The sequence below is a fragment of the Peromyscus maniculatus genome, chromosome 15, assembly GCF_049852395.1.
Source record: "Peromyscus maniculatus bairdii isolate BWxNUB_F1_BW_parent chromosome 15, HU_Pman_BW_mat_3.1, whole genome shotgun sequence".
Lineage (NCBI taxonomy): Eukaryota > Metazoa > Chordata > Mammalia > Rodentia > Cricetidae > Peromyscus > Peromyscus maniculatus.
The window spans coordinates 65,997,548-66,013,842 of NC_134866.1; the positions used below are offsets into that span (position 1 = coordinate 65,997,548).

Below are 16,295 nucleotides of genomic sequence, written 5' to 3' on the forward strand. Positions count from 1 at the left end.
AGTAGTTGCTCAACCTATGAGGTTGAATTTCTCAGCTCATCTTTAGTAGACACTGGAATCCCAAAGACATAATCTCTAATGTCAGTAAAAGAATAGACTTACTAGTGAGGTAAGAGCAAGTAGGCAAACAGCAAAAGCTTTTTTCTACCCATGTCCTTACAAACTTTCAGCAGAAAGTATGACCCAGGTTAGAGATTGGTTTTACCAGTTTGAAAGAGCTGGATTAAAGGTGTATCCTCCTATCTCATATATCATGATTAGAATTAGATCTTCCTACTACAAATTAATCAAAAATTCCTCATAGTTATGCTTTTTATGTTTGCTAATAGTCAAGTTGACAACCAAGAATAGCCATCATAAGCCTTATATTTGTGCTTTCTTGGGCATCACTAATGCATTTATTCTTCTTAGGTCCTCTTTTCTTAATCTCACTGAGCCATTCATTTGTATCTTCTTTAAAGTCCTTGAATTCTCTGAAGAAGTTTATGATTCCCATGATTTTTTCAGGGTTCACCTAGGTAATTGTCATTGGCAAGTATACACTGCTGGTACATTTTAGAGAGGAAATACTGGCTTGGCCTTTCACACTAGTAGTATTTTGGCAACGAGTCCTGTGTATGTAGACGATTTTTATCACTTCTGAGTTTGTTATGGGAAGAGCAAATTGAGACAGAAAGGAGGGATATCAGTAGGTGTAGTTTGTTGTTATTTTACTCTTTACCCATTGGGTGCCCATCACTCAGCTCCCAAACAAATCACATGGAGGCATATTCTTTCTTATTAATGCTTGGCTTGTTTTTTGCCAGCTTTTCTTACCTTAATTTTCCCATCTACATTTTGCCCCCAGGCTTTTACCTTTCTCTATTTCTGTATATCTTTTCTTTCCTTCTTATTCCATGTGTGGCTGTATGGCTAGGTGGCTGACCCCTTATTTTCTCACCCCTTTTTTTATTTTCTCTGCCTGCCAGCTCCACCTGTCCTTTCTCCTACCTTGCTTGCTATTGGGCATTCAACTCTTTATTAGATCAATCAAGTACCTTAGACAGGCAAAGTAACACAGCTCCACAGAGTTAAACAAATTCAGAATAAAAGAATGCAACACATCTTTGCATCATTAAATATTCCCCAGCATAAACAAATGTAACACATCTTTAACTAATATTCTATAACAGGTAGGTAGAGCAGAGTGGTTGGGAATTTCTTGCATAGAATGAAATTCAGTGGACTAAGGGGACTGGTTAGCTATGCAAGCTGTTCTTCCTGTTTCAATCCTGGAGTGTGAGGGTAGATTTGGCTGAGGGGAAAAGTTGTATGTGGCATGGGAGAATCCGGTGGGTTGGCAAATATGTTGGGAAAAACTTCACCAAAGTAAAGAGCTCTTTGCAGTGGAGTCATGGGAGGCAAGAGTGGGCTGATGCATTTTTTTTTTTTTTTGTGGGACTCAGGCTACCTTTGACAGATTCAAGATATACAAATGGAGAAGTCAGGGAAACTCACCAGGCTACACACTGGAGGAAAACATGAGAAGTCTGGGTACTGAGTGGGGTGGAAGAGGCAATATAGAGGAGATATTTGGATAACTGAAGGTAGTACAGGCCCTGGCAGAAGCTTTGATGCTGGCTATTGTGCAGGTGGGAGTGGCTAGACTAGGCCAGATAACTGGTTGTGTGACCTGAGATAGATTCCCAGGTTGCACAAAAGATGTGGATGAGAAGACAGGGGTTATTCACCAGGATATCCCCCTGCAGAAGGACATGGCTAGTCTGGGTATTAAATGTGGTGGTAGGGGCATAGCAGAGGAACTAATTCACATCTTCTTAAACAAAAATCTATATGTCTCAGTCACCTTACAGCAACAAAATATGTCTCCCTTTCTTTTTGCATCTATAATTGTTGTTATTAATACACAATTATGAAGAGATAGTATTATAGTTCCTTATATGTTTATTTCCTGGCCTCTAAAGGTCTAGAACTCAGATCCTATTCCTGATATCACTTGCTATAGTGGTCAAAATTCAGAAAGATTTATTTGTGGAAAACAGTATGAACCCAAATCTTATTATGAACAAAAATGATGGTAATATGCTTCAATGATATAAAAATGTATCTTTTATTCAAATTGAATTTTAGATACTTGTTCATAAAGGCCAAAATGACTCTCTAAATCTTTAAAAGTGGAGGCTATTAGGCAATACTGAAGAACATGGGCTGCATGTTACTATCAGAAAAGAATCTTTAAAGCAAAGCAGTGGAATAAAACTGCCATGTGACAGCGTATTAAGATCAGACAGGCATCATGAAGTAACTTGTTCCAAAGAAGCAAGGAATACAGGATCCATGCCAAGGTAAAGTAGAAAGCAAGAACATGATCATATAGTATTCAAATATTCAGAGTGCTGGTCAGGGCATACATTATCAACTGGATCACATTTCTTCACAAATACTTGAAAGTAATGTCATTACTATTGCTCCGATAAAACCTTCTCAAAAATCTGAAAATGATGTAGGCATAGCTGATGTGATTTATTATTTTGATAAGATGTTAAGGGTGGCTTCTTCCAATCTTAATATTATGGATCTGAGAGAAAATTGTATCTGAGTCACTATCAAATTTTAATTTACTCTGTTGTTGAAAAAAATCTGAAACTTCAGTGCAGTCTACACACTAGTATATTTGTGTCATTGCCACATGAAAATATTGGTGAAATCATTGAGTTCATTATGCCACAAGGAAGAAAATGGCAAAGTGTAAGGAAACAGATATAAAGGAAATAGGTGAGATGCAACATGATTGTTTTTCGAAGAATACTTGCTATAAGAGAAATTACTTAGAATACTCAGATGGCAAGAATACACAGAGCAAGAAGATCTTTGAGGATAAATATCTTTTTCATTAACATCATATAATTAAAAGTGTAAAATAATGGTATTGTAAAATAAAATAAAAGAAAATAAAGTGTAAAATATATGTTCTATATAAAAGATATTTGAAATTGGGATCACTGATCTCAGGATCAAAACCTTATATATGTATAACTTATACAAAACTTAAAATTTTAATTATATATTTAATATTATGTTATGTTTATACTGATACAATGGAATTTGAATGACCAGTTGAGATTAAAAGTAGACTTCTTACTTATATTGATTCTTGTACATAAAGTCTTGTGTAAAACAGAAAATAGAGTATTTTAAAACTGAAGAAAAAGAATTAGAGAAGTAATTTTAATTTATCCTTTACTTATTCCTTTTTGGATTCTCACTCTGTCTCTCCCTCTGTATCCTTCCCTGTCTGTCTGTCTGTCTGTCTGTCTGTCTGTCTCTGTTTCTGTCTGTCTCCCTCTTCTCTGTGTGTGTGTGTGTGTGTGTGTGTGTGTGTGTGTGTGTGCTTGTATTTTGTGGCTATACCTTTTTAATATGAACTATGTTTTATCTTTCAAATTATTAATTTATTCCTTTCTCTTCAGGATCCTCTAGAAACAAATTCCTTCAGTTCTCATTGTTAGATAAAATCCTAATTTGTCAACTTTCAAGCATAAACTCATAAGAGAAAAAAATTAGACTGAAAGACTATTTTCTGTCAAATTAAAAAGAAAGTCACTTCATTTTCTTTACTTCTTGCATTATTGAGAAGCAAGTATATGTTCTTGCATTTTTCCTTTATTGTTAATATGTCATTGTTCTTTTGGTGTTTTTAAACTATTTCATTTGTTTTGATTATCTGTCTTTATTTATTCTTTTTGTGAAAAAAACCTAATGAAATATTTTGGACCATATTCAGCTTGCTGTCCACTGAGCTTCCTAGATCTGTTACTTAATGCTTTTATTTCTTTGGATAAAAATATCACTCATTAACATATTTACTTTCTTTGTATTGCTAGCATATATATATATATTTATCTGAAGTATTCAGTTATGTTTTTTCCTTTGCTTTTCAGTTTTGTAATGTTGAACTGTCACATATTCAAGCTCAGATTTTCTAAGTCATTCCAAATATATTAATTTACTCATCAATACTTGCTCTTCATTTCTGTTGTACTTTACTTGGATTTAAAAATTGTTCATTGTATCTTTGAATCTAAACTTCTTTACGTATTAATCTATTCTTATATTATTTTTTGCATTAAGTTTCTTATCATATTAGTCCTATTTTATTTGTTTTTCTTTGATTCTAAAAGAATTCTAAAATTCTTTACATATTTGACTCTGTTTCTGATGTTTATGCAGTTTCTTCAACCTATGTATACATTAAAATTCTCTTATGTAGTTAAATGGTTGTACATAAGATATATATATATATATATATATATATATATATATATATATATATGGATAAGTGTTTAGTAATGGAATGGACAGGTAGCATGAAGAGAAAATCTTTTTTATGTCTATAATTTGGTCTCAGTCTTTTGTTGGCTCTGCCTTTAGACTTTGCCTTTAATACTGCTTTAAGAAATAGTTGATGTTGGCTGGAGTGGTGTACCTCACTTCCTCAAGGTGGTAATTCCCCAGAATAATCTCAGTAAGTTTGGCTTTAGTAAACACACTTTCTAGAATGTAGACTTTATTAAAATCAGCTGAATATTTTTACATGTTGTAGTAATTCTCATTTTCCTTTTTTCATGGAAGAAGGAAGAAGGTTTTGTTCATATATATATATATATATATATATATATATATATATATATATATTGCAGCTGTTTGAGAATTTCCCTGGAAAGATATGAGGAAACTTATACTTGCCTCAGATAAACCAGAGTAATGATTCTGTCAGACTACCACCTGTTGTGGGATGATCTGTATGTCAAATTACTCTGATTGGTCAATAAATAAAACACTGATTGTCCATTGTCTAGGCAGGAAGTATAGACTGGACTAACAGAGAGGAGAAAAGAAAAAACAGGAAGGCAGAGGGAGACACTGCCAGCCGTCGCCATGACAAGCTGCATGTGAAGATTCTGGTACGCCACGAGCCACGTGGCAAGGTATAGATTTATAGAAATGGGTTAATTTAAGATATAAGAACAGCTAACAAGAAACCTGCCATGGCCATACAGTTAGTATGCAATATAAGTCTCTGTGTTTACTTGGTTGGGTCTGAGCGGCTGGGGGACTGGCAGGTGACAAAGATTTGTCCTGACTGTGGGCAAGGCAGGAAAACTCCAACTCCAACCACCATGTAAAGCAAGATGTTTATTGGGAGTGTTGACTGGAGTGTGTGTGAGAGGTTACTTACAGAAGAATAGATAATTAAGAGTCAATTTCACCTCCACAAAGCCTACAACAGTGATAATTCACAAAATCTGAAACCCGTTGGCTTTTTACACAACATCAAGGAAGCTCCACAAGTCATTAAGTTGCTTCTCATTCTTCTTAGTTTGATTAGCTGGAGAGTGTTCCTCAGCAGTCATTAACTGCTTCCATAACCTTAGAGAGTGACTCTGTGTGTGCCTTGTTAGTTTCAGAAATTTTTTGAGACTTGCTAGTTGTTTACTTCTTAAGCCTCTCAATTTCCTCTGTCCCTATATGTCTATGAGACCTTTAGTTTAGAACTTTCTAAGATTTAAGTAGTCTCCTTACCTGAGGGAATGTTTCAACTTGGAGGAAATTGCTACACAACATTCTGCCCCTTTCCCTGCCTCTTAATTTATCTCACCACCTTTTCTGCAATATTCCTGAGACTTTGAAAGGGTAATATGCATTGATGGCCAAGTATTGGATAACAATGCCACAACAACAGTTCTCAAGATATTCATCCTTGGTTTGAATCCCCATGGCATAGCTCTTTACCAAGGAAAATTTCTTCTTGATTGATTGAATCTGACAGAAACCAATTTATGCATGCAAACACAAATTTAGAGAAGGCAATTTGACACATCACATCCATTTAATAAAACAATAGTAGTGCTTTACCCTACTGGAACCTATGACTTCCCATCTATAATTTTGCTTGTCCTGGCTTAAAGTATAAGACGTGAATACCCTTAAATCCAGTTGGAAACTTTGTGATCCACAATAGTCATGCCATGGTTGTATGCTGTGGATATCATTCTGTATAAATAAAACACTGATTGGTCAGTGGCCAGGCAGGAAGTATAGGCGGGACAAGGAGAGAGAATTCTGGGAAGTAAAAGGCTGGGTGGTAGAGACACTCCAGCCGCTGCCATGACAAGCAGCATGTGAAGATGCCAGTAAGCAACAAGCCATGTGGCAAGGTATATATTTATAGAAATGAATTAATTTAAGATATAAGAACAGTTAGCAAGAAGCCTGCCAGGACCATACAGTTTGTAAACAATATAAGTCTCTATGTTTACTCGGTTGGGTCTGAGCGGCTGTGGGACTGGTGGGTGACAGAGATTTGTCCTGACTGTGGGCCAGGCAGGAAAACTCTAGCTGCAGTTGCACCATCAAATACAACCTTTCTGGTATTCTGGTACTGTAGCATGCAGTGTCTATTGCGAAGCAGGAACACTGGTGAGCGTTCCTCCTGTCTCCTCAATGGCCTGCATAACACTTCTGGTGCTGTGTCAGGAAGCCAACAAAGACAAAGATTACACTTCATCCTAAGCTTTATTTCTCTATGTCCTACAAGCAAAGCATGAGGTATCTTTACCCCATGGTTTGAACATGCAATCAAAACAAATGGCAACAACCTTTCTAGCTTGTGGAGCTTAAGGGATACCACTTAAAAACAACTTGTAAGAAGGCAGCCTGACACTGGCACTGAAGTTTTTACTTCACAGTCTTATGGACCAAAGTATTACCTCATTCCACCTGTGCAGAGTGCCTTCTGTACTCAAACTTTTTGACTACTACTTTAACAACACATTGCTTTTCTTTCAATAAACCCAACCTTAGTATGTTTACAAAACAGGTGGGAGAATTATTGTATCTGGTTATTTTTAAGACAATTTTTTTCATTTTGTGTTTGTGAAATAACTTTCTTGTCACTTTAAATTCTCTGTAGGAGCTCAATGTTGTGCAGCACTCTCCTCAGAGATTGAAATATCCCATCCTACACAGAAGATCCTTAAGACAGAGCGCTTAAGAAAAAACACTAACAAGAGCATCAGAAAGGCCCTGAAACTTACCAGATTCACTAGACCCTTCCCTTCTAAAAGCAAACAATGAAAGATTGCCAAGTGTTACTTTCAGACAAGCTAAAGTGCAAAAAAGACTCTCAGACATGCCAAATAGCAAATAATACTTCCCAAGAGCAGACCACCTGCCTTAAATAAGCAGAATCCAGCTAAGCAACCTGAAAGAAGTTTAGACCAACTGAGTCATTTTGAAAGGATGCTTCAACCTGTGAAGCTTCCTTCAGGCTGTGCAGTATGTTCCATATTCCAGCTTTTGTGAACTGTCACTTCTGCTGGTGTGGGCTTTGTTGATGCCTTGAGGTGACTATAAGTAACTCCTCACCATTATTTCTGTATGTAATCCCAATAAGTCTCATTTGTTTACTAAGCTGGACTTTGGTGAAATCCACACTTTGGTCTACTGTGGGATACCTGCCAAGGGCATGTAGATGTATGTGTAACATCTCCCTAGGAAAAGTCTTCTCACACAAAATAATTGGTGATCAAACAGGGACAGAGTAGAACCAAAGACGACATGGAGAAGAGTGAGTGCATGGTCCTGGCTATGCAAGTGAGGTTGAGCAGGTGATGAGAGAACATCTATGGAGGAAACTCTAATACAGGTTTCCTTTTCTGTATGGTGTGTGTAAATGTGTCTTTGTTCTATGACAGTAGTTATATGTTTCTTGTTCTGGGTAAATGAGATGTGCAACTAATACTGCTCACTGAGATTAGAAATGCTTGTCTGTAAGAGGAATCCTAGGATGAACAGTTTTCATCTATGTGGTAGGAGGTGGCATGCCTGCTTGATGAGTGGTGTCCATCACATGATTATGGAGATACCTGATAATAGTTTTAGAGGAAGTGTTGCAATGCTTTAGATCTGTGCACAAGGTTCAAGATGGTTAACAAGCAGTGGCAGCAGATACAGGACCACTGTTGTGTGTTGCACTTAGAAATGCATCATAGGCTGAGATGGCATCCAAGGAGAAAGTTGTTAAATAACTGACTAATTGAAACAAGAAAGGGAAATGCTCCCATTATCATCTATGTTAGTCACAAGTAAATTTGATGACAGGATAAGAGAGAGGTGATAAACTGATAGCAGATATACCTATGGTACAATTTCTAATGGAGAAAGAAGGAAAATATGTAACCCACCATGCAGATGGGAACATTAACCATGGTCCAATGTAAAACAAACAAACAAACAAATAAGAAAATAAAAACCCTAGGTTAAACAGAAAATACCCAGCGCTTGAACTGTTGAAATTTATGTCACTTTTAAGCAAGCAATGAAAGAGCCTTTCACCCTGGCTTGTGAGGCTCTTGCACATGGGAGCAGATGAGATCAGCCTGACTACTGCAGAGGCAGACAAACTGAGTAATGTAATTACCCTTCCCTCCTTAAGGCAAAGGCTGTATAACCTGAAGCAGTTTGAGAGAAGTCTGTCCTTGATGGACTAGTTTATCAAAGCCATTAGAAATACTTGATTATCTTCATCTAAAGTCACCTCAAATATCTGGAGCTGGAGGACCATAAAGGAGGAACAGGTGATATTGAGGAAATTATGAATAAAAGAATTGTACTTAAATTCCAGTTCACTGAGTCAGATAGAATTCTTTTCTTGGAAGAGTTAAGAATAAATTGGGTTCATCTAGGATCTCAAGGCTGTTATGTAGCCTTAGAAGCTATTCTGAGACCTTTGTTAGGGCAAGATCTTTATGAAGTAAAAAAGGTTTTGGCAGCTATCAGTAACTTAGGCCATCATGAGATGGCCAGGCAAATACCATGAAATGCTCCTAATAACTCTGTTAAAAACTAGGCCTCAGTTCCTGCCTCTTGAAACTGGATAGGCAGTTTCTGAGGAAGCCACAAAACAAAGGACAATCATTCTTCAACACTTCTGCCTGCAGGGTCATGGAAGATAGGACATACCAAGCCTGGACCACTGGGTCAGCCCCCACAGTCAGTAGTTCAAGGTAATAACCAAATAAGGACAAAGCCTGGGACTTGTCCAAGTCTATCCCCAAATGAAAAAACTCTAATCTTAACCAGTCCCTGCTAGCTCTAGCCAATTAGAATGTACTAATATGATTGCTGCTCAATTAAGTCAATCATGTCTGAGATAACCTAACTGTCCCTGAAACTCCCCTTAGCTGTGCTTAAAAAGAGCCTGCAAGCTTCTCTCAGGTTCACCATCTTGCCTTTGTGTTGGAAAGGCAGCCTCAGCATGCTGGTACATTTATTCTTGAGATAATCAATGCTCTTACTGATTGCATATGTGGATGGTGGTATTTTGTGGGACTTCTCCAGGACCTTACCACATCATATAAAGAGTGAGTAAAATGAGTGAGAGAAAGAGTTCAGTCTGGGTAACTCAACAGTGTGGATTTGATAGAAAGCTAAATTGTGTACTGAGGAACTTTTGGAAGTCTTTAAACTTTAAAAGGGTTCTTAACTTGTGGGTCATGACTATTATTATGATAAGATTCCATAGTTCTTGTCCAAAAATTGGCAATGACAGGAGTCTCTTCATAAACTCAGGGATTATTGTAGAATAGAAAAGGGAAAAAAAGAAGGTATGGAGTGTTGTGTAGCAGTTTCTTCAGAGAATGGAAGAGTCTGCTGTATAGGGAAGCTCCTATAGGAGCTAAACAACTCAAAATAGCCTCAAGAAGTCCCTAAAACTGATTCCCTATAAGTAAGGCCCCAGATATTGTTAATCCAATGATTATAAGGGCAAACTCCACAAAGTAATAATTCTGTGTAGCCAAATTAACTCATATCCTATCTATGTATAAGCAAGGCTTGATTTTGAATAGACATCCAGCAGTTGCTGCAGACATCCAAGCAAGCTAGCATTTTATACAAAAGTGGAACTTAGCAGTTTGTGACCCATTACCCCATAAGAATAGCTGATGCAGCAAAATATTTTGTAACAATCAGATTTTTCTTTTATTAAAGAATAGCCCAACTGCACTAGGATATCATCCATCTTGGACTAGCTGGAGGCAGGCAGGAAACATTCAAGATAGGAGCAACTTCCTTTCAAAAGCTAAAAACATTTCGTTTTTACAAGCATATCAGAGTAAATTATCCTCTAAATATAATGTTCACCATCACAAACTAAAATCTGGAATATAACTTTTAATTAAAAATATATATAGTGTTTTCTTCTTGGATTTGTCTACTTTGGTATCTCATAAATTGACCTTCCAAAAGTCAAAACCAAACGAAACCCAAACCAAATTCATTCCAATCTTTATGTCTAAATGAAACACACTGAAGTAACTACCATCCTTGTACATTTTATACATTTTAATATAAAGTATATAGTTAACCATTGTTTTCATAAGAAAGAAAGAGTAATATAGTATACTGATAAAGAAATAATTTTGTTTATTCTGCTGGTCATTTTTACATAATTTACATGGAATTCAGTGTTGAACATGCAGCTACAGACATGCCAAGATTATTCATGTTTTTAATGCATGTGTTGTTCAGCCATCACCAGACAGATCCACAGCCAAACAATATGTAGAGTGGGAGACCTTGCAAAACTGAGTCCTAAAAGACAGGTCTCCAGCAAACCTACAGGTCTCAGCGAACTCTATGGAAGAGGGGGTGGTATGAGATTGTAAGAGACTGTCTGTTACCATAAGAGACTGTAAGTTCCCCAGGGTATGGAGGACACCAAGGAATCAAGGCCTTCTAGACACAATAGCACTGGTGCACAGATTTACAGAGACTGGGGAAGCATGCCCAGAGCCTGCACAGGTCTGCACCAGACAAGGTCCTAGAGCTCAAAGAACAGACAGGACACGTGTCTCCATTTTTAGCCAGAAGCCATCTTCAATTGATAGCTACCTGCAAGGGGAAAAAGAATTATTTTTCCAAGATAGTCTCACTGGAGAAACCAGCCACTATTAAGAATAGGTCCCATGCCCACCAGTAGATGGCCAACAGAAAAGAAACTCAATGACATATTTGCAGGTTCTTTGGCTTATCATGTAAAACCAGGGCTTTTTTATTTTTTATTTTTTTTTATTTTTGTACTTTTACCTACAGATTCTTTGCAAATATATTATAACTTCTGGTTTGGGATCTGTGTAATTCCTCCCTGAGTATGTGAATATGTGTGTCTCTTCATCTACACGCATATCTTGTAATTTTTCTTTAGCTATTTTCTTATTTGGTTGTTTTGTCTTATTCTGATTTGTATGTGACTTATTTTATTGCATTTTATTTATTATTCCTTAGATACCTGTTTATTTTCTAATAAGAGACAGAAAGGGTATGAATCTGTATGTAAGGGGAGGCAGGAGGAACTGGGAGGAGTAGGGAGAGGGAAAACAGTAATCAAAACATACTCTGAAAAAATCCATTTTCAATAAAAGAAAAAATTGAAATTGAAAGAAAAAGATTATTCATGTTTGTGACCTCATATTATCAATTCAATCTAAATAGTTGACAACAGGGAGAAGATTATTGATGCACAGGAAGATGATAGTATTAATACAGAATTGTACATTATACTTGGTAAACAATGAAATATTCTTCACATATGAATAAAACATAACTCACAGTTCTTGCCTAAAATCATAAGCTCAAATAAGCCTATTTTCATTAAGGTCTGAAGAAATCCCATTCAGGTTGTTTTGAGGAGGGTCTGTGATAGTTAATTTAAGTTTCTCAAGTACAATTTGACTATGTCACAGCAGCCTTCTTCTCAGAACTCTTCCTCCAGTAAGCACAGTGGCTGTGTATACATTCCTGGCATTGTGGTCATTCTCTGAAATTGTGAAGTTTATGTCCTTATGTCATACAAGGCTGCTATCTTTTTAAAATCTACTAAAGCAAAAAGAAAATAGTAGCCATAAACTTCTCTCTGTCTGTTTCTCTTTCTCTTACACACACACACACACACACACACACACACACACACACACACACACACACACTTGTAACAATTTAGAATATATAAGGATGTGGATTTTAGAAAAGATGTTTCACCATAGCAACTCTGTAATAATGTTGCCCCTCTTTTTAAATGTCTGCTTTGATGTCAGTCTTCTAGCCCTCGTTTTACTTTTCTACTTTACCTTCACTTCTTGACTAATTTATCACAGGACCTCCACTGTATTAGGCATCCGTATGGACTTTAAACCATGCAAATGTCGCACTTGTATAAACACATTTCCCCAGTTGCAGCCTTGTCCTTGGGGAAGCTTCTGTCTTCCACACTGTTTTATTAAATCAGTTTATATCTGTTATGTACAGGATAGTTTTTTTTTTTCTGGTACATTCTAGTTTGAATAATAAGCCATTTCCATGGATGTTACTAGCATTGAGTCAAAGCCAAGTTTCCGGTTGTCACCCCTCTCTCTTCCTTTTGCTGCAGGTCTAAAATCAAAGCCAAACACATTCAAGTAGAAATTTGTCCTTAATTATTCAAAGTTGTTTTGCTGACTTGCTCTTTCTTGGAACATCTTGGGTTGACTCTTCCCACCTCCTTTCAACACTGGCCTCCTGCTGCTGCCTTTCTGTTTCCCTTCTGTTTCCGTCCTGTAATCTTTCTCTTACTCCACAAACTCATGCTCATTTCTCACGTAGAAAAATAAGCCAGTTCTTTTATAGAGTTGCTACCCAGTGACTGCCCCTAGGTTCTCACCTTTCCCCACAAGACAGATATAAATGCATTTACTAAGCAAAACTCATTTCTCTTCCGGAAGGACTATGGTGACATTTATGTTTCCTTCTGTAGTTTACTGCTGCACAAATCCAGACAAACACCAGAAAACATGTTTCTATTTGAGTACCTCTACAGCACCTTCATTAATTTTTTTTCCCTTTTAGATTAACAAAAGTCTATGAAGCTGTAGGCTATTTTGATGAAACTTCAGTGATTTTTTTGTGAAGTCAAATGCCCATTTCACATGTGCTGTGATTGTTATTAATTCATTTTATATATTTTTATCCTACTTCCTTGCTAATTTAATAAAATCATGCTTTTATATTCACCAATCTAGATATGCTTTTTCTAACCCATATTTCAAACCAGGCATACTAGATTTTCTCTTAAACATTTAAGTATGACAAAATCATGTTTTCTAAGTAACTGGAAATGTAGTCTGTTCACCTCAGTTAATACTGATAATCTCTTCAAAAGCATGAAACACACACACACACACACACACACACACACACACACACACACACAAAGGCACATAGAATATTCCCTCTTCTTCCTCAAAAGTACTCTTCTTGTTAGCAAGATATTGCTTCTCACCTTTAAAACTGCCCTTGGTGCAATGCTTTCTGATGTTTGGATTGGAACTCTGGAAATCACATTTCCCCTGTTGAGCTTTCTTTTCGGTTCTGAATATAGATGATATTGGTTATTTCTGTGTCAAAGTGAATAAAAAAGCATACAGAAACAAATGATGTGCCACTGAGAACTCTGTTTTGCCATGACCTCCTACTTTATTTCCCTTCTTTTTATTTTCTGTGTAGGAAGAAGGGAAAAATGGCTCTCTTTACATGTCACTGCTAATGTAATGCCTATTCTCACACGTACAGACAAATATTCATGGAGTGAAACTTTTAGCTAAAATAAATCCTTCCTTCTATACTTGTTTTTTAATTTATTAATGCACAGATAGAATGAGAGTTTTTTAAAATGTAAGTGGGATTTAAGATATCATATATGCTCAAGCCATGCTCAACGAGACAGATCACTTCCTGCTGCCCATGGGATCAAGATATAGCTCCTTTTCCACTTTAAGCTCCTTTCTGTTACCATGTCTATCTGCATGCCACCATGTCCCTCCATGATGATAATGTACTAAGCCTCTGAACTGTAAATGAACCACCCCAATTAAATATTTTTCTTTATGAGTCACCATGGTCATAGTATCTCTTCATAGCAATAGAAGCACTAAGACAGAAGTTGGTACCAAGAGTGGGGTATTGAAATGAAAGGCCTGACCATGCTTTTGTTTGGAGGAATTTGGACTTTGGGAGTTCTAGCTAGGTTAGCAGTTGAATGCTATAACAGTATAATCGTGGAAGACAGTAGTGTTGAGGGTGATTTGAACTGTGGAGGGACTGTCTCAAAAGGTTTCAGAAGAGAATAATTTTATTATGTTGCCTATAGTTCATTCTTGTGATATTTTGGTGAAGAATGCAGCTTCTTTTTGCCCTTGTCTGAAAAGTGTGCTTAAAGCAAAAGAATTTTGGATTAATTCCCTTGGCAGAGAAAATGTCAAAAACAGCCCAGTATAGACTCAGTTGTGTGATTACTAGTGTGAAGTCTAATGAAGATATATAATGAAAAGGGGCAAACTGTGTAAGGAGATAAACATAATAAGAAATGGAATAAAAAGAATGGTAAACTCAGGGCAAGATCCCACCCAGCTAAGTTTTCTTCTTGTGAAAAGGAATTAAAGAAAAATTTAGAGCCAGGTGTGGTGGTACATAACTTTAACTACACCACTTGGAAGGAAGAGGCTGGTGAATCTCTGAGTTCGAGGCCAGCCTGGTCTACAGAGCAAGTTCCAGAACAGCCATGCTTAGGCAGTGAAGGAAACATTTGAACACAGAAACTTGGTGAAGATGTCATTGAGCAAATGGGCTCTGTTTCTGCCCCAATAAGCAGCAGAATGTGGCAGCTTTGGCCACATGGTTCTAAAGTAAGGGTAGAAGAAAGGGGTCTAGGAAATTTGCTTCTACAAATAAGGAAAGCTGCTGAGGCAAGGTGTGTGTCACGTGTGTCCCTGAATGGTGGCCTATAGAGGCCATTTCATGAAGCTGTGAAGTTGAAAGGGTAATCTCTGTGGTGGTATTCTAATTGTACTGAAATGTGATTTTGATTGTATGTTAATAAATAAAGTTGCCCGGGGGTCAGAGCTATTAAAGCCATAGACAGAGTGTGGTGGTGGTGGTGGTGGTGGTGGTGGTGGCACACGCCTTTAATCCCATAGATCTCTGTGTGTTCAGGGATACAGCCAGCATTGGAGACATATGCCTTTAAGACCTGGGGGGCTGTACATACAAACACGTGACCCTGGCACTTAAATTGACTATCTTTTTAAATATTAAAATGAGGATTAGCATAGTGATAAACTGCATAATTCCACCAATACTAATCTTCTCATATAGTTGTTCCATTGTCAGACTGCCTAAAATTTCAAACAAAAACCAATTTTCTTCCAATGTACACATAAAACCCATTTTTTTTAAATGTGGAAAAAAAATTCTCTTTTAGATAGTTTCCTTTAAAATATCTGATATGTTATGACTTACCAAATCTGCGTAGAACAGTAGAAATCCGAGGGGATTTTCAAAACAGCCACCTAGTATCCGAGGTGTAAATCCAGAGAGAGAGAGAGAGAGAGAGAGAGAGAGAGAGAGAGAGAGAGAGAGAGAGAGAGAGAGAGATTGGGAGAAGAAAGAGAGAGAGAGAGAACGCACAAGAAAGCGTAGCCGGCTAAAGCTTAAATCCAGCCACGTGTTCCCTCTTGTGCTGAGTCAAGGCTTGGGTCTGGCTTCCTTAAGCTCCGACCACGTGCGTTGGCTTTACAGGTAGGGCCCTGTTCGGTAGGGCAGGTCTGAGTTGTTTGTAGCACTGGCTTTAAGCAAGCAGGCTTTAAGCAAGCAGCTCAGTTAGTCCCGCCTGAGGCCAAGCAGACCTAGACCCGGGCTAGGAAGCCAACCGCTTGGACTAGGTGGCCGCCGCTCGGACTAGGAAGCCTGCCACCCTTGCGGGAAAGCGGACCTGCCGCCAAGCCAAGAGGATTTTAATGGATTCTTGTCACGTTGGGCGCCAGATGTAGATGTATCCAACCATCTTATTAAATAAGAAACACAGAACCAATGTAAAAGAGAAAGCCAAGAGGTCAGAGCTCAGAGCTAAAATCTCACCCTTCCTCCTGTGGTGTCCAAGCTTCCCGAAAAAAGAGCTATTTCCTTGTGTGTCAGTTGGTTCAAAGTCATTCTGCCTTCTCATTGGTGGTAAACCCAAACACGTGACTGTCTCGTCACTGTCTGTATGTACAGCCCCCTAGGTCTTAAAGGCATATGTCTCCAATGCTGGCTGTATCCCTGAACACACAGTGATCTATGGGATTAAAGGTGTGTGCCACCACCACCACCACCACCACCACCACCACCACCACCACCACCACCACACTCTGTCTATGGCTTTA

General features: G+C 37.6%; 1 long non-coding RNA gene across 1 annotated transcript in view; it reads left to right on the plus strand.

Moving 5' to 3' along the window:
- The first annotated feature begins 1,300 nt into the window (after nt 1-1,300).
- The window catches only part of LOC121822936 (uncharacterized), a 35,647-nt gene continuing 20,652 nt past the window's right edge, over nt 1,301-16,295 (plus strand). The window contains exon 1 of the long non-coding RNA XR_006064244.2: nt 1,301-2,345. This is a non-coding gene — a long non-coding RNA (uncharacterized LOC121822936). The remainder of the gene's footprint in view (nt 2,346-16,295) is intronic.